This window comes from Notolabrus celidotus, chromosome 19 (assembly GCF_009762535.1).
Source record: "Notolabrus celidotus isolate fNotCel1 chromosome 19, fNotCel1.pri, whole genome shotgun sequence".
Taxonomy (NCBI): Eukaryota; Metazoa; Chordata; class Actinopteri; order Labriformes; family Labridae; genus Notolabrus; species Notolabrus celidotus.
The window spans coordinates 1,205,254-1,228,921 of NC_048290.1; the positions used below are offsets into that span (position 1 = coordinate 1,205,254).

Sequence of the window (23,668 nt, forward strand, 5' to 3'; positions counted from 1 at the left end):
ACGAAATGTCTGGAGATCTCTTCAATGTTTCAAACGCACACATGTTGGATCTGAGCTGGGACAGGAACAATTCAATGTAAGAAGCAGGAGGAATCACCTGGCACAGAGAGGAGAGGGAGGAAGGAGATGGGCACACTGAGCTGCTTTCAAAGGCTGCACAAATAATCGGACAAATGAGGACTTATGATTGAAGGAAACATAAAAGCTCACCAAACTCTAAAAAAAATACCTTAAATAGTGTGAGGAAATCATCATGAGTTCAGAGACTTCACAGCACATTAGATTGGAAACATATGCATCAAAGTGCATGATATAAAAACATGCTCATATTGATCTTTGGCTCTTTTTTTGTGCTGTAAGCTGTAACCGTGCACTTTAAATCCCCTCTTTTAATTCTCAAAGATGACATGTATTAGACTTTCTGTTCATCTCCTCCATGTTGTTTTGACATTAATAATTAAAGCACACAAATACAACAAAAACAGACAAACGACTGCTCAACGTGCAAAATCCGAGCTTTTAATGAGCACGTGAAGGCATCTTTAGCTCTTGATATCTAGCCGCGCTCGAGCTCCCCCAGCGCAGAGAGCAGAGCAGCACAGGAGATGTTTCATCTGCGAACGAGTCGACTCTTTGAATCGACTCCTCTGGGCGTTCAAGGGGAAGAGGTTTCCTTTTCTTCTTCCATCTTTTGATTGTTAAAAAAATTAATAAAAACATTATAAAATGATTTCTTTTGAAAATATGTTTTTAATAAGACATGGTACTGTAATTGTTCAATAAATAATGAGCTGTTGGACGAAAGCCCTTCAGTATTTATTTATATGAGCTGTGAGGGAGAATATAAGATAAGATAAGATAAGATAAGATAAGATAAGATGAGATAAGATAAGATATTAATTTATTGATCACCCGGGGGGAAATTCAGATGTTACAGCAACCCAGATATAAGTACAATCAAGAAGAAGTTTCAATAAGTACAAAATAAAATAAGATAAATAAAGCTAGAATACAATACTGTATTATATAATTATCTTGCTATATTATATAATGTTATATTACATTATTATTGTTTACTTCAACTCACGGTCATATTACATACCCATATTATTTTTATTTATTGCTTAATCTGTCATTACCAATTATAATCACACCATGTCAACCTGTCACTACTGAATCATTTTTAATACTGCCTGTAATTACTGCTATTTAATCTATATTACATTTGTAACATTGTATATATCTAAATTGTATTTTTATCTTTATTTATCTATTTTTATTTTATTTCATTTTACTTATTGAAACTTCTTCTTGATTGTACTTATGTCTGGGTTGCTGTAACAACTGAATCCCCCCCTGGGGGATCAATAAAGTAATATCTTATCTTATCTTAATATTTGAATCAATGTTTTTGACAATGTGTTTGTATTTTAAGTTAGTGGCCGGGTAATAAGCGTGATAATGTATGGAGGTAGAACCTTCAGTTATCAGGCCCCTCTCCTTTGGAATCATCTACCAGTCAGGGTCCGGGAGGCAGACACCCTCTCCACTTTTAAGAGTAGGCTTCAAACTTTCCTTTTTGATAAAGCTTATAGTTAGAGCTGGATCAGGCTTGGACCAGCTTTTGTCATGCTGCTATAGGCCTAGACTGCCGGGGGAACTGGCACACTGACACACTGGGATCCTAGCTCACCTTCTTCCCCCCAACCCCTTCATCACTTACTTTAACTCTGCCTGTCCCATTAAAGTTACTAACCATAGACCTTTCTGGAGTCCCTGAGCTCCATTGTCTCGTAGATTCCTCTGAGCTGCCGTTGACGTCCTCCTGCTGCGGACGATCTGGACTCCAGCTGATACGGACGTGCTGGACTCCAGCAGCAACAGCTTCTACGACTCGTCTCATCACTATCACCTCTCTCTCTTACTCCCCTCTATCTGTCTTTCCAGACCCAACTCAGTTGAGGCATGATGGCTGTCTAACATGAGTCTGGTCCTGCTGGAGGTTTCTGCCTGTTAGAAGGAAGTTTTTCCTCACCACTGTAACTAGCTAAATACTGCGATGTGCAATGCTCATGGTGGATTAAGGTGGGGTCAGACTGAGTCTTACCCTGTCTTGGTGTTGGGTCTCTGTTCATAATTTGACATAGAGTGGTCTAGACCTGCTCTGTTTGTGAAAGCGTCTTGAGATAACGTTTGTTGTGATTTGGCGCTATACAAATAAAGATTGATTGATTGATTGATTGGTTAGCAGGTTGTTATGGGAAAAAGAATCCCTTCAGGTTCAGGTTACTTTATTTGTACCCGTAGGTAAACTTGTTTTGCAGCCAGTGAGATGTTAGGTCGATACAAAAGTACAAGATAGACTTCAGACAGAACAATCTACTTAATGTGCAAAACATACAAAAATATCCTAAAACCAATCTAACACTAAAAATAGTAAAATGAATAGACATGATAAAATGATAAAAGTGCTAAAGGTTCCATTTAAAAAGCATATCAGAAAACAGTCAACCAATAAAAAGGATAGAATCACATGAATAAATAAAAATGAGCTCCACCTTGGGACTAAAAACCGTCGTCCAGAGTGAAGAACCTGGAAATCACCGTGCAAAGGGTGTGAGGCATTATTTAAAATAGAGGTGGCTATCCGCTGTAACTGATTAGTGTACAGGGATGCTGTGGATGGACGGTCAAGACACTGACGCAAAGCTAACCATACATTATCCCTTACTTATGTACACTCATACATACTTAAACACTTACTTAAATACTTGTTATTTGTGTTCATACTTTGGCTTTGTTTGGTCAAGGATGGCTCTGGACACTCAAATTCAATATATGTCAGACTCAAATATGCTGCTGGCGCCACCCTGCTCCTTAAGATCACATTTAATTCACAGGGAATACAATGTTCCAATGTCATTTAGCAGACGCTTTTATCCAAAGCGACGTACATACGAGAACAAGAACAAGAACAACACAAGCAAAGATCTAGACAAGAGGAAACAAGATCAGTAAGAGGAACAAAGTGCTTCAAGTCCATTTGGGTTCAGGTACTGCCAAGCAGTGTAAAGGCAATGCACAAAGTAAATAAGGAACATCTACAATGAAGCAACCAAACCATTTAAGACCTTCCATTATCATCATCAACAATTAACATCACCACAATAATGACCAAAGTACCAAGTGCTGGGTCACTCCAGACCTGAACACAGAGTCCCAGAGTAGAGCAGGACAGTGTGAGTCAACTGTAGCTGGAAGACATGATCTGCCCCTGGGGACAACAGTGGAGAACAGTCTAGCTAAGTGCATAGTGCTTCCTAAAGAGCTGGGTCTTTAGCTGCCTTTGGAGAGTAGAGAGGGACTCTGCAGATCGAATGGAGTTGGGCAATTCATTCCACCATTTAGGGGCAACAGAAGAGAAGAGTCCAGCTAGTGATTTTGAGGCCTTGTGTGCTGGAAGCACTAGGAGCTTTTCAGAGGCTGAGCATAGCGGGCGAGAAGGGCAGTAGACCTGATGAGGGGTTCCAGGTAAACTGGAGTGGTTTTGGTTCCTGCTTTGTAAGTCATGATTAGAGTTTTGTATCTGATGCGAGCTGCAACTGGAAGCCAGTGTAGCTGCATGAGCAGGGGAGTGACATGAGCTGTCTTAGGCTGGTTGAAGACCAGACGTGCTGCTGGGTTCTAGGTCATTTGCAGAGGTTTAACTGTGAATGCAGGGAGGCCTGCCAGTAGAGAGTTGCAGTAGTCAATGCGTGACATTACAAGAGCTTGAACCAGGAGCTGTGTTGCGTGTTCTGTCAGGTAGGGTCTGATCCTCTTGATGTTATAGAGGGAAAAACAGGACCGAGCAATCAGGGCCACATGAACCCTGAAGGTTAGCTGGTCATCAATCATGACACCCAGATTCGGGGCAGACTTAGTGGGCATGAGGAATAAACACAAGAAACACAAAAAGTTCATTTTTCTAACTTGATTTCACTGAATTACAAAATCCAGAAGAGAAGTGGACGAAGATTCGTTTTGGAGTCGAAAAGTCAGTCAAAAGAACCGACTCCCAAAAAAAGATCCGAACTGCCCCTCACTCTCCTCCACCACCACCATCAGCGTCACCATCAGCCCGCAGTCAGTCGCTCTGTGCGGGGTCTACAGGCGAGGAGTGTCCCCCTTACAGCTCGGGGTACCACAACAACAAGACATGGATTATTCTCTGCTGGTTTTTCTTGGTTTTTGAAGAGCCGTTCTGGACTCGGGAGGACTTCTCGGAAACGGTTCAGGACTTCCTCACTTTGACTCGGAGCCGTTAGCTTCACTAAGTGTTTGAAATCGAGCCAGTATTCCTGCTCGTGTGTTTCCACCTCCACACAGAGAGCTTTTTATCCCCTCCTCTGGACTTTAATGACCTACAGTAGATGTTCATGTTGGTGAATCACTCTGTAACTGACTCCAGAGTTAGCCTTCTGAAGCTAGCAGGTTTCATTTAGCTAGCTAGCGTGGCGGCTAACTAGCAGATCCTCACAGGCTAAAGGGAGCTAGCTCTGCGTGGATCTGACTCGTGGTTGAGCTCCTCTCTCTCTTTCTCTCTCTCTCTGCTCGGACTGGATTTCTAAATATCTGAAAGGTGTTTGAGGAGGAGATCTTGTGTTTGTGATTGATGAGTCGTTAGGGAACATTTCAGCCTTTCAGGAAGCCAGCAGCAGCAGCAGGAGGAGGAGGAGGAGGAGGAGGAGGAAGAGGAGGGTAACATAAACAACAAGGCTGTGAAGATTTCATGTGCATTTACAGCCACACACAAAGCAGACAGAGGTGGCAACTCACTGGGACACATCCAAACCTGTCCTCTGCACAGGTTCCCCTTTTTTTTTTGTTGGGGTCCAGCTGCAACACGTGTCCTCCCTGCTGCAGACTCTTCATCCTCTTCATCCTCTTTTAGGATATTTGCACAGAATCCCTCCTTTGCATACAAAACAGCTCAACAAGGTGTTCCTCTCCTGTTCCCCTTCAGCTCAGTGCAAAGACACTGAAGCGCATACATGCAGCTCTGCAGGAAGAGACCAGCTCGGACAGACTTCCACTGAGAGAGACCTGTAGGATTTGACAGCTGCCTCCAGAAATCCAGCATCTGGGTCAGATCACATTACAAAGCCTGTGTTCTGCTCTGCTCTGCTGTGTGTGTTTTCCTCACAACACGCCCTGCATGGAGGAACCTGCGTTTTTGCACTAAATGGGATTACAACGGTGGAGCTCCAGCGGCCCTGCATGGTGACTGAGTGTTCTCTCTGCACCCTGATGTCCCCCCTCCTGAGTCTGCTGGTTTCTGTCACCATGATGGTAGTTTGAGGAGCAAGCCAGAGACCACAACCACACAGACCCCCCCCTCCCAGTCGATGGTCAGCCCCCCTCCCAGGTCCTCTCAGCTGGCCTCCTGTCACACACCTGCACCCCTTCATGTGGAGGACTCTGTGTTTTTTTTTATAACCCCCTGATCCAGAACCCAGAATTGATTTGCTCATCCCAGGGTCGAAAGATGGCGGACCTCGAAGCAGTGCTCGCAGATGTGAGTTATTTGATGGCGATGGAGAAGAGCAAATCCACTCCAGCAGCCAGGGCGAGCAAGAAAATCATCCTCCCCGAGCCCAGGTAAGCACGTCCACACAAAGACATGATGCTGTGCTGCTCTCCTCTTTAATGCATGAATCTGTTGTAGAAGCTGTGCAGCCATGTAGGGAGATGGAGGCGTGCTTCCTCCCCAGACCTGTGACCGACTGAGGATGTTTCACAGAGAGAATAGGGCTGTGGAGCTTTCTGCAAAACATGAAGAGGCTTTCACAGCACAAAAAACACTCATGCACTGACTCCAATAACACCTGCAAGATGACAAGATCATTTCATGCAGCTGCTTGCATGATACTGTCATTATTTTCAAGTCTGAATGGAGTTATTTTTCCACCATTAAATGATTCCTCTCCATTTGCTCCTGCCTCACTGACAGCCTGGTAATAAACGTGCTTCATGTTGCACAAACAGCTTGTTTATTGGAGCTGTCAGTGGTGGTAGAGAAATACGACTGTGGCGCTTTCAGGGAACATGCAGCCGCTCAGTGGTTTGACATTATCACCAAAAACAGCCATGCAGCTCATTAATTCATCACCTGAGAGAAGTTAACACACGAGCTGAGAGCTGCAGACTCTTCCTCATTATTAAAATCTGCAACACACCCTCAGCGACAGGGACACCATTGTCATGTTGCATGGTGTGAACACTGCAGATCAGGACGAGTAGGCCATCATATTTTAATAATACACCCCTCCACCTTCTCCTCCCAAACATCCCCTCATGATTTCACATCCTTTTGTCCCCGCTGAGCCGCTCACCAGGCCTGTGAACGAGACCCGGTCTCAGACATGTAGCGTGCCGCTTTAATGGAAGAGGATGTGGTCGCAATTTGTGTATTGAGATAGTTGCTTTTTCAAAACCAGGGTTTTATAAATGTCACAGTTTGTGTTTAGTCAAATGAAAACCACTCTCTCTGTGTGTGTGTGTGTGTGAGAGGTGTCTGTGTGTAGTTAGGGTATGTTTGTTTTCACCATGTTTACAGATATGACTCTTGTACTCTGTGTTTATTAATCACAAACTGTTTCTGACACACCCACTCATGTGTAGAAAAAAGGCTCCACAAGTGTGGATGTGGGTTAAAACAGCCGTTATATTCTAAACCGGAGCGATTTCAGAGGAGGTCAGCGATTCATTCACTCGCCGGCTTGTCTTGGCAGATCAGCAGAAAGCAGTGATCCGCACAGTGTGCTGCACACAGTAATGAATTTGAAGCCTGTTGATTGTTCCATGTAAGATGATTGAATAAGGGACATTATGTAATAGCCCTACATTGATTCCCATTCTTATGTTAGAGTTAAACATGATGTGAAATCAATCATTGGCTCCTTTTTATCTCATGTATACGTTAATAAAGTCATAAAGAGGAGAGAGAGGCCCGGCCCCCCTCTCTCTCTCTCTCTCTCCACATGGTCCAAACATTCATTTCACCTCCAGTGCTCGGGTTAAAAGGCCCTCAGGGTTTCTAATGAATTCTCCCTTCTGGCACTTCTTGACAACGGCTCATTATGTTGCTCTGCTGACAAATGTCAATAACAACAGAAGCAGGTTAAAGGGTAGTTCTGGTGTTTAAAAACCAGGGTCTAGATCAAGGGTTAACAGACTTTAATGCAACCCCAAAATATGAGAGCCAAGACCCCCACTGTCCCTCAAAGTGATTTAATGTGTCTTTATTTAACTGGTCTGCAGAAGTTCACCCTACCTGTATGAGCATGTGTCTGTGTTTCCTGTGCTGTTATGAATGAACCTGCTGCTGCTGATGCTTTAGATCATTAACTGTTCACTAACCCTAAACTTAGGAGTCATCTGGAAACAAAGAAAGGCAGAAAACTCATGACACTTTTTATTTAGTGATATTTTTTGGCCTTTTTGCCTTTATTGTACAGGACAGCTGGAGAGAGAGAGAGAGGAAATGTAGGGAGTAGAGAGCGGGGGAAGACGTGCAGGAGATGGTCGACCGGCTGGGAATCAAACCGGCGACCCCTGCGACGAGGACTATAGCCTCTGTATGTGGGGCGTTTAGACCGCTAGGCCACCAGCACCACATTTTCTATTTTCAAGGTTTTATTTCAAGTTTAGCTCTTATCTTTGTCAATATTCTTTACTATAAGGGGGAAAATGTACTATTTATAGATAACTTAAAACAAATATATATATTCTGGAAGACATCTCATGACCCCCTATTTTTGTCTTGCGACCATAGACTGTGTAAATATAGACGTAGTATCCGTGACGTCACACATCTGTTTCTGAAGCGCTGTTTTGAGGCCATTTGTCGGCGGCGGCCATATTGCTGCTGTCGAGGGATTGTGACGTAAAGAGGCGGGCCTTGAGCCTCCTCGCCAACAGCTACAGTGTTCCCACCTGTCAATCAAGTCAGCTGTGCCTCTCATTGGAAGACTTGTAATCTCAAAATCTTTGAAATTGCAGTGTTATGAAAAAATTCACCCCCCGTACAGAGTGTGCCGTTTGAGAAATGAGCTATCCAGACTCCACTTGTTTTTTGAACCAGGCTGTAAACATGTTTATACTGCTGTAAAGATCGGCTTCTTTGAATTGGTGTGTATGTGGTTTCCTGTCCTTCCGGAGCCAGCCTCAAGTGGACACTCGATGAACTGCAGTTTATAAGACTTCCGCATTGGACTCATATTTTTAGACCGGAGGTTGCAGATTGCTTGCGACCCCCCCACCCCAGGGGGTCCCGACCCACCTGTAAGATGACTTAGTGGTAAAGTTGTCCCTGCTTGTTAGCCTCTTGCTAATTTGCTCGTTGATTGTTTTGGTATGCAACCTGTGCGGTCAGCTGGGAGAGGGTCCAGAAGGTCAACTAGCTGACGGGGCGCACACCGCCAACTACCATACCGTGCTCCTGTCAATAAATCAATTTGCCTAGTGCTTGTTTGCTCGGACAAGGACAGTCGGCCAATTAAAGAGCCTCATCAGGCTTGTCTTAACCCTGCAGAGTAATCCACATGAGTTCCAGGTCTTCAGCTGCTTTGATCAGTTGGTGAGTTTGGGTTATAGTGTAGCTTTGGTGGGTTTCAAATGTTAGTTTGTGTAAGGGTAGACCAACAACGACTACATACAATACAAAGGGACTATTTAGGGATAGCTTCAGAAACACAAAGGTTCGTCTTTTTAAGGATCCTTTCTGTGATTCTGTTCGACTCTGAGATTAACAATCTGAGACCTACAGAGGTCAAAATGAAACACATTTAGTGGATGGACTTTGTTTGGGCGCATTTGACCCCAAAGTATGGAAGTAGGGCCACGTTTGAAAACACTGGGTTCCCTTTAGACATCAAATGCCTCGCCAAACCGCGATCCTTGTCCCTGTCCTCGAGCTACAGCAGGACTTGGAGCTTTACATGACAGCTAATCGATCCCTTTCTGGTTTCGTTTCTCGTCACTTTGGTATTAAATGATCTTCCAGAAACGTGAGCTTCAGACAATCCGCCGAACACAATGTCACATTTCATTTCTGGCCAAGTCAGAGTCGTGTAAATGTTGCGTAACAACACAGTCCTGGCAGCGGCGTTACGTTTCATCGTGTTCTGGGGCCGGGAGAATAAATTTGACCCTCAGCTTTCCTTCGGTATCAGGATACAAAAAGCAGTCTGACAGTTTGGAAGACGAGGCCAGCTGAGGTCTGGGAGGAGATGCTTTCGACCCACAGAGCATGGCTGAGGTGGCTGCTGCTCTCACTCACACAGATCTCCTCAGAAAGAGGACTTAAAGGAGCAATACACTCAAAATGTAGCTTTTGAACATCCAAAGTTAACACAGAAATACTTTAGTTTTCAAAAGCAATGCTACCTTGATCATTTCCTGCAACAGCTGGAAGATATAATGCATTCGTTGGGGACTATTTTCAGCGGCAGATGAATCTACATTTGGTGCTCTAGCATGTAGCAGGAAGACGGTCTTTATCAGAGCTAGGAATAAGGAGGATGATGCATGTCAAGATACGGGTATTTGCACCTGGAGAGGTCTCATAATGCACCTTTTGATGCATTAATGAAAGACGCATGCTCAATAATAGACTGGAAGTTATGGTAGCATTGGTGCGCCCAAACGGTGACTGTATGAATAATGGACGTAGTATTCGTGACGTCATAGACATATAAAGAGTAGACGCCGGATTGGCTGCTGGGGCGCTAGAAATATGTCCTCCATCTTGGTGCGGTCATCCTACCCATGATCCTACCTGTAAACTGAAGCAGCAGAGACTTCAAGATCCTGTATCAAACCTACATGTATGACGTTTGCAGGAAAAAAACCTGCATGAAAACCAGTTTAGTATTCAGCGAGTTACGATGGATTAAATGCGCTGACACTTAATTGCGCCTGCCGAACAGATTACACTGAGTGGAGCGGGTGACCGGCCGTAGATGGCGGCCCCACGGCTCGTCAGCGCCAATAGGTAGTAGAGGTCGATGCGGCGTCTACTCTTTATATGTCAATGCGTGACGTCACCTGTCTGTTTCTGAAGTGCTGTTTTGAGGCAGATTGGCGGAGGCAGCCATATTGGAAATGCTGAACTCAATGTAACTGCTGTCCAGCGAGTGTGAGGTAAAGAGGCGGGCTTTGAGCCTCCTAGCTAACAGCTACAGTGTTCCCCCTCTGTCAGGTCAGGTCAGCTCTGCCTCTTCTAATGGGACACTAATCTCAATATCTTTGAAATTGACACGTTATGAAAAATTCAACCCCCGTGTCGCTCAAGAAATGATCTATCCAGACTACACTCATCTTTTGAACGAGGCTGTAAACATGTTTACTTCTGCTGTAAAGATCGTCTTCTTTGAATGGGTGTGTATGTGGTTTCTGGTACTTCCAAAGCCAGCCTCAAGTGGACACTTGAGGAACTGCAGCAAGAAATTGGGAGTGCCGCAACTGTTGTCACCATCGCCATCGCTAACCTCAGGGTATCACAAGGAATCCCTCAGTGTTACTTGGCGCTAGTTCCCTCTCTGTCACGTAGCTTCAAAGCGCAGTGAGAGGAAGTGATGGAGGGTAAAATCAACCAATCTAAAACCAGCCTTGTAAGCGAAGAACATCAAGCTGACGTCTGATTGGTTCTGGAAGCGTTGGATTGATTAGTGACGCCTGCTGAGAGGCACGAGTCGCTCTCCACTGAGGCATCACTAATCGACCCCCGGTCACTGGATCAGCCGACGTTTTAAAGAGATGTGAAAATAAAAAAAGGTCGCACCACAAGAATATAATTTGCACTCTCACAGATGCTCCCTGATATATTTGGAGGGGTGCACGGATTAAATTTCAGGAGCATGTGCGACCAAAGTGGTTGCAGTTTCAAGCCCCTGAGTCACCACTGTACCACTTTAATGTAATCCACTATCCAGTCTGCTGTACTGTGTGTCTGAAACTTAGACCCAGCTTTACCTCAGAGGTCAGACTTGCTCTGGCGTGTGGATCCTGCTCTACCTGTACTCTAAGTGTGTTAGCATGCGGTGCAGTTAGTGTTTTTAGCCTCTGAGAACCTGATCAGGATCATCTCGTTTTGGCTGCAAAGCTTTCTGCTGCCTTTCTAATTGAGTTCACCGCTCCTCATCAGATGTTCACACACAAATCCAGGTTGATGCTGGAAGTTAATCCAAGGATTGGCATCCGTGTGACAACATTTACTTTAATGCCACTTGCAGGGAGCACTCGTTATTTGGGCAGATTAGCGAGCAGATAGGAGGAGGGCATGTTGATGTAGTTTTGCGGCTGCAACAGGAAAGGTGTTTATTTATATCCGGGTATATAAAAACAAGCATTAGCGCGGTGCTTCTGTGAATATCATCTGTGAAGTGGTCTCATGTTAGAAATGAGCTGTTTTATGTTGTGGTTACGCCGCTGCAGAGATAAAAGCTTCAGCTAATGGACGTGTGAAAGCTCTGCTGAGTAAACCAGTCACTTTACCTGAAACATGTCAGTTAGGTCATCATCATTACAAAAGCTGCAAACTGCTGCGTGCAACCAGGCCACCTTCCACGCACGCACAGTCTCAGAAGTAGCAGTCGTGCATGTGGAAAGGTTTAAGCCACATGCTTGTTGGGGGGGGGGGGCAGTTAAATGTGGCACTTTGGAGATAGCATGGTGCTGCCACATTCTCGGCAGGCCAAGGCTGTGTCCTCTGGCAGTGAGGTGAGACTTTGACAGCAACACTGGAGGCTGTTGAGATGAGAGCCGTGGGGGGAGGGAGAGAGAGAGAGAGGAGGACCCGCTGTTAGGGAGAAGTGACCAGACGGAGTTCTCCAGGAGGCGGAGTGAACCCGGAGACTTGGCGAGTTTCAGAGTCCCAGATGGTTCAAGACGTTTGTGTGTGTGCACCAACTTTTTAAAGATACGAAAACAAAGTCTCTACTAGCAAAATGTGATCGTACCATAAACAACAACGACACAGGCAACATGAATGGATGTGTTGACAAGCCGCCGCCGCCATTCTGCGTGCTCAGTTTGGTCTTGTTGTGAAAAGCTACGTCATTACAACCCTCTCCTCCACCCAGGTCACGTGTTCTACTCACAGAATACCAAGTGAGACATTTCATAATGTAAGTTGTTATTTGGGCGTCTTTATAAAACATGAAGTTGATGAATTTAGTCAAAAGTTCAGTTCACAGAAGAAAGAGGGAAACAGTAGGAGGCGGGGCGGGACAAGCTGCTGTGTGTATAATGGGAGGGAAGCTGTGTGTGTGTGTGTGGTAACAGAACTTAAGAAAGTAAGAGCAGCAAATTAACACACACTAAGGTATTCAGTGGAAACTAGTGCCAGTATCAAAAAACTGCAGTTCCTTGAGTGTCCACTCGAGGCGGTCCCAAAAAGCCAGGAAACCCCATTAGAGCCATATAAACATGTCAACTTTTACAGAGCGATAAAACATGTTTACAACCTGGTACAAAAATGTCTTTAGTGTCTATACATAATTTCTTTTTGTTCAAACTGTATGTCAATCAATCAATCAATCAATCAATCAATCAATCAATCAATCAATCAATCAATCAATCGATCAATCAAGCAATCAATCAATCAATCAATCAATCAATCAAGCTTTATCTTACCCTCCTGTTACCCTCAAATTTCCCAACATCTTTTATCATTGGGGTCAATTTGACCCCAGCAATTTAAACCTCCAGAAACTGATTGTTACCCAGGTTTATGTGTCAGGTACTTTCTGTTTATTTGTTGACTACCTAAATATCCCTTTAAATGAAATATATTTAATTCATAAACAGAATTTAAAGCATTCAGAAGGACTTGTCATGCTCTCATCGGCCCTGCCTTGTTTCTATGTTATCATAACGTATGACTCATCATTGAATGTCTTCAGAGACATGATGGCTGGAAATATCATATCTCACTCTAAAGGTTGGCGGTTCGATCCCAGCTCCTGCAGTCACATGTGGAAGTGTCCTTAGTGATAGTGACCTCAATATCATCCAAAACAACCAAAACAAATGTAAAATGTTGATTTTTATTATGTTATAAACAGCTAAAACAACCTGGGGTCAAATTGACCCCAAGGAACATCCATCCATCCATCTTGACCGCTTATCCCGTTAGGGGTCACGGGGGGCTGGAGCCTATCCCAGCTGGCTTCGGGCGGAAGGCAGGGTACACCCTGGACAGGTCGCCAACCTATCACAGGGCTAACACAGAGAGACAGACAACCATTCATGCACACACTCACACCTACGGGCAATTTAGAGTGATCAATCAACCTGAGCATGGTTTTGGATTGTGGGAGGAACCCCAAGGAACACTGATGTGTAATTTTTTTTTACATGAAATTGGAACACATCAACATTTTAATTTTACGTTTTCCCAGTTTTCTGCATTAAATTAGGGAAAGAATATGAAGCCAAAAAAATGATGTTAGTCATTGATTTAGAGACGTTAACATTGAATGGGGTCTAATTGACCCCAAGGATAATAGGAGGGTTATAGAGCACCTTTCATACAAATCAAATGCAACCCAAAGAGTTTACAGGGACTGGAGACAAGAAGCTGAAATAAAATCATGGAAAGACATACAAAAAAAAAAGACTAATGCACACCAACAACAATAAAATATGTGTAATTAGAATAAGTTAAAGTGTCAAATTAATACTAAGAATATAAATATTTAAAATAAATAAATTAAAAAGTGTAAGGATAAAATTGAGAATAAAATTAAGGCTAAAAATGTCAATAAAACTGAGATAAATAAAAATAAAATAGTAAAATAATAAAGAACATTTAAATCAATAAAACAGTAAAAAGTAAGTAATAAAATTGTAAAAGCCAGACTGAATTAATATGTTTTTAGTTTACTTTTAAAAGTCTTAATATTTCAATTCAATTCAATTCAATTTGCTTTATTGGCATGAACAAACACATGTTGTTGCCAAAGCACATAAGATTCATACACATACATTACATATTATATATCTCTGTCAGCTGTCAGTATGGGAGTTAGAGTAAACATTACATCAGCCGCCATCTTGGGCTTCATAACGCCTCCTCAGAAACCAGTAGATGACATCACCGAGACTACGTCCATGTTCAGTCCGGTCTGTGGTTGAAACGAGAGTTGTTTGGAGACCTTATAGTGCTTAAGATGTGGTTTGAGGTATCAGTAAGTATCCCAGATCCAGTTACGTGATCCATTATCCATCCCAAAGCTCAATACGCTTCAAGTGCATTAAAATCTGATGTTAACATGTTGGGTTCTCTCAACACTCAGCGTTTGGAGCTCTCTGAAGGTGACTGGGAAAAGAATGCAATCATTTCAGAGCGGTTGTAGCGCCCCAGTGAAAACATTCCCCCCCCCCCCTTTTTTTAATTTGTGTAATGTATAACTCTAATTTCTTTGGTGGGATTGAAAACAGAATGAGTCTAACACTTCATAACATTTTTAATTTTAATTTGTTGCTCTCGCAGGATGTTCAGACGCAGCACTGACTCATTAGAAATCTACCAAAGGGCTCATCTGACCCCTCTGAGACTAGGAGGCCTCCAACAGCTGAAGCAGTGCAGAGCCTGCTCTGAGTGGAGGATCAAAGTATAGTGAGGGGGGTAGATTAGAATCCTGACGGGGTGAGCACAAGATGAATTAACTGATTTAAAAATGATCCATTCACATTATACTGAACATTTCAATTCATGGTCAAGTTAAAATGTTAACCTTACATTTCCATTGAAGGTAACATTAGACAAGGTGAGCGGGACTTCTTTAGGAATATTGGTGTTGACATATCCGTCCTCGTTCAGCTCTCCTTCCTCTCTTTGGTGTTGACACACCTTTAAACAAACAAAATGCAAATGTCACAACTTCAAACACTGCTTCTGTTGTCACTAAGGCTTATGGTTTTAAGTGACTTTGTAGAGATCAGCAGCTTAGAGACGCTCTCATCAGCTCTGGGGTCACAGGACAGGAAGTTGCTCCACCTCTCCCTCTCAGATCTGATCAGGGTCCAGTAGCTCCTCAGGCTGCTCTCACATCTGTGAGACGACACTCACATTTTTACCACAGTGTCAACAGGCAGAGGGTTAGGGACTACTTTCTGAGGATTGATTTGATATAAGATAAGATAAGATCCTCCTTTATTCGTCCCACAACGGGGAAATTCATGGAGTTCCAGCTGCAAACAAGAAGGTGTACAGAACAAGAATTTAACAAGAATGTATATAGAAAAAGAAATGTCCATCAGAGACGACAGCTTGGACATAATTCTCCTGTCAGCCACCACCTCCACAGGGTCCAGGACTGAGCTGGTCTTCTTCCCCAGTTAGTCCAGTCTGGCTCTCCTGTATCCTGTCCGCCCACAGCAGGTGAAATCCTTCCAATGTGGCGATCGTGTCCAGTGTTAGCTCTGTTAGCATGATGCTACTCTGGTGCTGGGTTAGCTGGTCCACCTTATCGTAGATAGATCTTACAGTCCCCATAACGGTGGGTGGAAGGACAGGTCCATGTGGTCTTTTCTTAGCTTGCACCTCAGTACCAGCACGTCGTCCTCGCCTCCTTCTCCTCAGCTCACAGGGAACATCGGGCCTAGCATCGTTTAGCATCGACATGCTAAGGGCTGCTAACAGCTGATCTCGTATGTAAACAATGTTACCATGGTTACACAGGATCTCCAGACACACACAGGAACAAAAACAGTAAAAACACCCCAGCAGACGTAGTCAGTTTGGAGTCCATGGCCAACAAATGAGTCCTTAAAAGTCCTGAGCTGGCCTTCTTCCCCAGTTAGTTCAGTCTGGTTCTCCTGTATCCTGTCCGCCCACAGCAGGTGAAATCCTTTCAATGTGGCGCTCGTGTCAGCTGTTAGCTCTGTTAGCATGATGCTACTCTTGTGCTGTGTTAGCTGGTCCACCTTATCGTAGATAGATCTTACATTCCCCATAACGGTGGTATATAATGCGATCAGGTTTGTCCCTGCCGTTGCTTTTGTTGTGGAGCTTTAAAGCTAGGGTTGGTAGCCACTGAAAACTAGCATGAATTTGAATGTAGCATTTCCTCGGGACTCTGTCTAACCCCTGTCCCCTCCCCTTTGAAGCTCCTCCAAATTGACACCCCCCACCCCCGCTCACATGCACGAGCGCCGCTGATTCGCGGTCCTCAGCACATGGTTTCAGGACATAAAGATCATTTTAACCAGTGGAACAAAAAGTGGATCTAAATCTGAACACCAACCCCAGCTTTAATCACTGTTGTTATCTGGCTTTGATGAGTCAGAGGCATTCCATTCCATTCTGTCATGATCCGTTCTGCTTTGATGTATTCAGTTCCATTCCGTTCCATTCCATTCTTACCTTTTTACCACAGTGTCAACAGGAAGAGGGGGAACTGTGAAGGCCTACTGTTGGTGGATTGATTTGATATGACGTGTGTAACGAGGTCGTCTCTGGCATTGCTTTTGTTTTTGAGAATTAATCACCGTTGTTATTTAGCTTTGATGAGTCACAGGCATTCCATTCCATTGTGTTCCATTCTTCTTTGATCTATTCCATTCTGTTCCATTCCATTCCATTCTATTCTATTCTATTCCATTCCATTCTTACCTTTTTACCACAGTGTCAACAGACAGAGGGGATATGAGCTGGACTACTTTCTGTGTATTGATTTGATATGACGTGTGATGAGGTCGTCTCTGGCGTTACTATTCATGTTGAAAGTTAATCATCGTTGTTATTTAGCTTTGATGAGTCACAGGCATTCCATTCCATTGTGTTCCATTCTTCTTTGATCTATTCCATTCCATTCCATTCCATTCCATTCCATTCCATTCTTTTCCATTCCATTCCATTCCATTCTATTCTATTCTATTCTATTCTATTCTATTCTATTCTATTCTATTCCATTCCATTCCATTCCATTCTTACCTTTTTTCCACAGTGTCAACAGGCAGAGGGGATATGAGCTGGACTACTTTCTGTGTATTGATTTGATGTGACGTGTGATCAGGTCGTCTCTGGCGGTGCTTTTCATGCTGAGAGTTAATCACTGTTGTTATGGGGCGTTTTGACCAATCAGAATCAAGTATTTCACACAGCATATATAATCTTCCAAGGATGCATGAATCTGAGCCAGACTTGAGTCATCCGGGTTTTCTGTTACCACCTATCCACGCCTGCTGTCAGCTGTTCTGATCAGGATTTTGCTGCAGCCCTCGTTTCAACATAAATCAGAAGAACAAAAACAAACCATTCAGACATCCCGGGCTCTAACTGAGGCACTAACTGAGGCACTAACTGCAGCTCTCAGATCCTCTCAGATTTCATGTTGAAGTGCCGTGAATCAGGACAGCCAGGTATTATTCCTGTAATTGCGTAATCTTGCAGAAGAATGAATGTGGACTGTGCCATCGTGTTGTAATCACACAGGGTGCTAAATCCCCAAACTAACATTGTTACTACTGCTGCTGTTTCCAGCCAGCAGTGACGTATCATCGCCTCATTGAAGAGCCTTTGTTTCATCCTTTTGAAAACACAACACAGGAGTGTATCTGGTGTCTGCGGTTCATTCTTGTGTAGTTAAACAAAATGAGTCTTTAAAAAAGTTTGTTTTAGCCCGAAAGGCTCAGACTGTTCCGTCTGGATGTCTGAGAACTTTACACACAGAGAAGAGGATGCTTCTTTACACCCGTCTCTTCAACCTTTAAAACACTGGAGTTGCTGCACTGCTGTTACCTCAGTCTGATATCTTTGTGTGTTACTGAAGAGAACACTTAATGTCAGTGGGGAGTTGTGGCTTTGAAGAGAAGGATGTAACCTGTTTCTGGTTCCAGAGAAGGATCTTAGTATCACACTATTACACAAACTAACAGGAAGTAGACCGGCAACTCCCATCTTCTGCAAGATTCTACCTTGCTGTCTCTTCAACCTTTAAAACACTGAGTGTTGACGGTCAGTGAAGGCATCAGGAGAGGTGTTGAGAGTGTGAGCGGGAGAGAGGAGAGACGAGAGGAGAAGTTCTTCATTCATTCAAACATTGATTGTTGCTTTGATGGTTGGCGTGGTAACGACCGACAGTGACCGGTTATTGAAGATCAACGTGTTCACCAATCAGCTCGTCATCCCTACAGAGTCCAGACGGATGCTACAGGACATCTAGGAGGAGGAGGAGGAAGGAAAGAAGGAAGGAGCAGGGAACATAGCGAAGAGGAGGAGGAGGAGAGGAAGGTGGAGGATGGGGTAAAGGTAGCTGAGTGGAAAAGAGTGAGGGAGATTTGCACAAGAATGAGGAAAGGAGGTAAGGGAAGGAGATGAAAGAAGTGGATAGGAGACAAAAGATGGAGGAAGGGGGAGGAGAATTAGATATGAAGAGGAAGACTGAAGAAGGAGGGAAAGAAGGAGAAGATGGAGGATGGAAGAATTTAAGAGTACATTAAGAGAGGGAGAGGACACAGGAGTTTGAGAAAGAAAGGAAACATCAGGAGAGAGATAAAAGTAGAGAGCTTTTTAGACTCTGATCCGGACTACAGTCCTGAGCAAAGCCCCTCATGGGGTCAGAGGGGACAGGCCCGAGGTGGAGCGAGAGGGGCAGGAAGTAGAGTCAGGGGAAGCAGAGGCAGGAGACGGGGAGTGAACGGCGTCCATATACGCTTTGCAGGAGGCGGGCAGAACGTCAGGACAGGATCTGATTGGTTTAAAATTTTGGACCCTACAGACGGTGATTGGTTGGTGTTTTCCCAGGTTTCCTCCGGCTGTAGATAGCAGCTCTTTTTACCTCTTCTTTAAGAACACATTATGTATTGATTACCATCAGGACAGAAAGATCATTTTAACCAGGAGAACAAAAAGAGGATCTAAATCTGAACACCGACCCCAGCTTTAAGAGAACACTTTTTGTTTGTTCTGATGGATCATTTAAACACACAGTCACACAAACACACACTCATGGATCAGTGTTAGACCCCCAACTCCTGTTTGTAAGGTGGCCTTTAAAAGAGTGATAAACCTCTGCAGTGATACCTTCTGTGATGCTTTCAGACACTTTGGATAAGCTGATAAACAATGTGCTGGACTTGATGTACCTTTTAGTCATGTGGTCCCAAAAACAAACAAAAGAAGAACTCAGGTGTGACGATACAGGAACTCCTTCATGAGCGTTAACGGTTCAGAGTTCCAGATCAGAAACTGAAACTAAATCTTTGATCTTTGTCCGTTTAAATCAAAAGGAAATCATCCCTTCTTTGAAAATTGCTCAATTTGTCTAAGGCGGCTCTCTTCACACCGCCGCCCCCTTAATCCCTCACCTGTTGCAGCGAGACGCCGTGCAGCAGCTAGAAAAACCTGTTCTGGAGTCTGACTAGTTTCCCAGGTAATTGCATGTCTGCAGGCTTAAATAAGCTCAAATAAATGCTCTTTCCTTCTGCTCCAAATCTGTTTGTGTGTCGGCTTTGCGACGAGCCGCTGACAGATACAAAGCTGCTTACGGTGAGAAACAGAAGTTAAAAATCAATAACGCAGGGATTAAAGATGAGTCTAAAACAAATTTCACCGGGTCAGGACCTTGGCTCACGGCACCGCCTGGTGTGTTATCAACACAGTTCAATTACATGTCCACAGACCCGGCCTCAGAAATGTCAGTGGCATCCTGTTAATATGTTAAATATTTACACATCAGCATACTTCCTGCAGCGTTAAAGAGTCTCCAACACTTTGTTGTTCCAGTGTCAGTGAGGAGATCAGCTGCTAATGAAAGCTGAGCTCGTGTGTCTTTACACTTCAGGCTCCTGTTTGGAAACGTGTAATGTGTCCAGCTTAACAAAGAGCTAAAACCAAAGACTGTATTAATGATTAATGACTCATAAGAGGGCCGAGTTGACCTGATTTAGAATGCTTCATGCAGCCTGTACCCTGACCTCTGACGGCTGCATACAAAGTTACTCGAGTGAGACCTCAGACCGGGCAATAAACACCGCACAGATGACGGGTTGAAGCTCTCTCCATCAACCTCACGCTCAGTATTGACATTTTTATTTGCAATTACCAGCTGGACGTTAAATCAGCTGCAGGGAACAACAACACATGTAGTTAATGTCTGAATCTAGCATTTTTAAACCTGGGACCCTTTTTATTCACAAGAACAAAATGACTCATGGGATGTTAGAGTGTTTAATATATGGAGGATTACAGGAGAGGTAGACGAGCAACTCCCATGATCTGCAAGGTAGGAAGGGGTGGCTTAGAAGAGAACGCTGTATCTTGTTTCTGGTTCCTGATAAGCATCTTTCTGTTACACAACTACACAAACAAACAAGAGGGAGACAAACAACTCCTATCTTCTGCAAGATTCTGCCTGTATTCCTCAGTCTAGATGATGTCGCAGTGATTTAATCACTGGAGTAAATCTTAAACCCCACTGACAAAACTAATCATTTAACCCTGGGGATCAAATCAGTTGCTGGTCTACTCCTTCCTGGATTGGTGAGTTTATTTCAGTCACTGTTTCGCTTCCATGTTGAAAATGGTGACCCCAAACCTAGTGGAAAATTTGTCTGACACATCAAAACGCAAAGGGGAATGATAACAGGAGAGGTAGACGAGTAACTCCTGTGTTCTGCAAGGTTAAAGCGCTGTGTTGGTCAAAGGAGAGAGGTGGCTTGCTAGAGAAGGATGTAACCTGTGTCTAGTTCCAGAGAAAGATCTTTCTGTTACATAATAACCCAAACAAACAAGAGGGAGACAAACAACTCCCATCTTCTGCAAGATTCTACATGTATCCCTTGGTGTAGATGAAGTTGCAGTGATTGGATCACTAGAGTAAATCTTAAAAGCCGCCAAACCCCTCTGACTAAACTAAAATTTAACCCAGGAGATCAAATCAGTTGCTGGTCTACTCCTTCCTGGATTGGGGAGTTTATTTCAGTCACTTCTTGACTTCCATATTGAAAATGATAACCCCAAACCCAGTGCAATATTTGTCTGACACATTGAAACGCCAAGGGGAATGATTACAAGAGAGAGAGACAATCAACTCCTGTGTTGTGCAGGGTGAAAGTGTTGTTTTTGCTAGTGGAGAGTGGTAGCTTGCTAGAGAAGGATGTGACCTGTTTCTAGTTCCAGAGAAGCATCTTTCTGTTACACAACTGCACAAACAAACAAGAGGGAGACAAACAACTCCCATCTTCTGCAAGATTCTACATGTATTCCTCGTTCCAGATGATGTTGCAGTGATAGGATCACTAGAGTAAACCTTAAAAGCTGCCAAACCCCTCTGACTAAACTAAAATTTAACCCAGGAGATCAAATCAGTTCTTGGTCTACTCCTTCCTGGATTGGGGAGTGTATTTCAGTCATTTTTTGACTTCCATGTTGAAAATGGTAACCCCAAACTCAGTGCAATATTTGTCTGACACATTGAAACGCAAAGGGGAATGATTACAGGAGAGGTAGACGATCACCTCCTGTGTTCTGGAGGGTAAAAGTTCTGTTTTTGCTCGTGGAGAGTGGTGGCTTCAAAAAGTAGGATGCAACCAATTTCTGGTTCCTGATGAGCATCTCATTGTTATACAATTATACAAACAAACAAGAGGTAGACAAACAACTCCCATCTTCTGCAAGATTCTACCTGTATTCCTCGTTCCAGATGAAGTTGCAGTGATTTAATCACTAAAGTAGATCTTAAAAGCCGCCAAACCCCTCTGACAGATCTAATAATTTAACCCAGGAGCTCATATCAGTTGCTGGTCTACTCCTTCCTGGATTGGGGAGTGTATTTGAGTCACTTTTTGACTTCCATGTTGAAAATGGTAACCCCAAACCCAGTGCAATATTTGTCTGACACATTGAAACGCCAAGGGGAATGATTACAGGAGAGGTAGACGATCACCTCCTGTGTTCTGCAAGGTAAAAGTTGTGTTTTGGTCAGTGGAGAGTGGTGGCTTTGAAGAGAGGTGTAACCTGTTCCTGGTTCCAGAGAAGGATCTTATTATTACACTATTACACAAACAATCAGACAAGAAGTAGACCAGCATCTCCCATCTTCTGCAAGATTCTGCCTGTATTCCTCTGTCCAGATGATGTCGCAGTGATTGCTTCTCTTTTCCAGACTTCAAGTCAGAGAAAATCTTAAAAGCCGCCAAACCCCTCTGACAAAACTAACAATTAAATCACACCGGTTGCTGGTCTACTCCTTCCTGAATTGGGGAGTGTAGTTCAGCCACTGTTGGACTTCCATGTTGAAAATGGTAACCCCAAACCCAGTGCAAAATTTGTCTAACACACTGTAATACAAGCAGAAATGATGACAGGAGAGGTAGACGATTAACTCCAGTGATCTGCAAGTTAAAAGTTCTGTTTTGGTCAGTGGAGAGTGGTGGCTTTGAGGAGAAGGATGTAAACTGTTTGTTACAGAATTACACAAACAAACCAACAAGAATTAGACCAACAACTCCCATCTTCTGCAAGATGCTCCCTGTATTCTTCGGTCCAGATGATGTCCTAGTGATTGCATCCTCTTTTCAGACTGCCAGTCTTCTGCAGCAACTCCAAAAGAGTCTGTACTTATTGGTCATTTTGTCCCTTTTAATGTTTTCAAAGGAGAGCCCAGGTTTGGAGATAACAGCCTTTGTGTATTAAATCAGATATGTAAGTGGGTCAGGGTCTCCCACAGTCAGTGTTTTGTCCTCACAGCGTTAGCTTTTGGGGGTTTTGAAAAAGGTCAATAAGACAGCAGAGGAACAGTAAACTCACGTTGAGAGCTTTTGGCTGGGAGTGGTTTTGTTGGCGGGGTAAGCACGCTCTCTCCTCACGGTGCGAACAGCTGGCTCAGACGTAATGGAGGCAGAGTTATGTAACTGCAGCCGAGAGGAAGGTGCAGAGTGTGTTTCTTCTTACGGACCCTGTGTGTGTGTGAGTGTGTGTGTGTGTCCGAGCGTACAGCTGGTACCGGCGCAGGATGGTGTCACAACTCCTCGTTTCTCACAGACAGAAATAAACGGTCTTGCTCAAGGACACTTCAGAATGTATTTCTATTTCCCAAGCTGCCCCCCTGCAGTCCTCTAATGACCACCAACACTCCCACCCAGCGCACACATTTAACACATCACTGCTCAAGTGTCCCTATATTTTTACCATCTGTTTATGTCGGCGAGTTGCAGCCATGTTTTCCGTTTTTTAAATCAGTGCAGCTGTGTGCTGGGATGGTGTTACACAGGGTGACTTCCTCTTACAGCTTTCTCTTTGATGACAGTGGATTCATCTCCTGGTAGTAAAGAGCTGAGCGGTGGACTCAGACGTGATGGTATGATGAGCTGTAAACATGATTTACAGTCCGACCCTGCACGAGGAGACTTCTGCAGGATGTGTCAGATTCAGAGATGGCAGAGTCATGCTGGGTGTGGGGGCTGAGCTGGATGACACACGCTGGACGAAGCGCGTCTGCTGTTGCTCTCCATCATTTCGTCCCTCGACTGAACACCATAAACGCAGGGATGTTGGTTTCTGCTTTTGACTTTTGCACGTGCAGAGCGCTCCGTGCTCTCATTGGTCGACGGGACACGTCCTAGAAGTCAGACAGGAAAACCAAACATCCCAGACTTGGCTTTGACTGTCGTTACT

The 23,668-nt window shown here is 43.9% G+C and overlaps 1 long non-coding RNA gene across 2 annotated transcripts in view; it reads left to right on the forward strand.

Moving 5' to 3' along the window:
• The first annotated feature begins 4,031 nt into the window (after nt 1-4,031).
• LOC117831445 overlaps nt 4,032-23,668 on the forward strand; it is a 29,037-nt gene continuing 9,400 nt past the window's right edge. Inside the window, exons 1-2 of one of the 2 annotated variants that reach the window (XR_004635001.1) lie at nt 4,057-5,640; nt 5,708-6,931. This is a non-coding gene — a long non-coding RNA (uncharacterized LOC117831445). Of the gene's footprint in view, nt 5,641-5,707; nt 6,932-23,668 lie in introns of those variants that run through there. The other variant, XR_004635002.1, reaches the window with a different exon arrangement.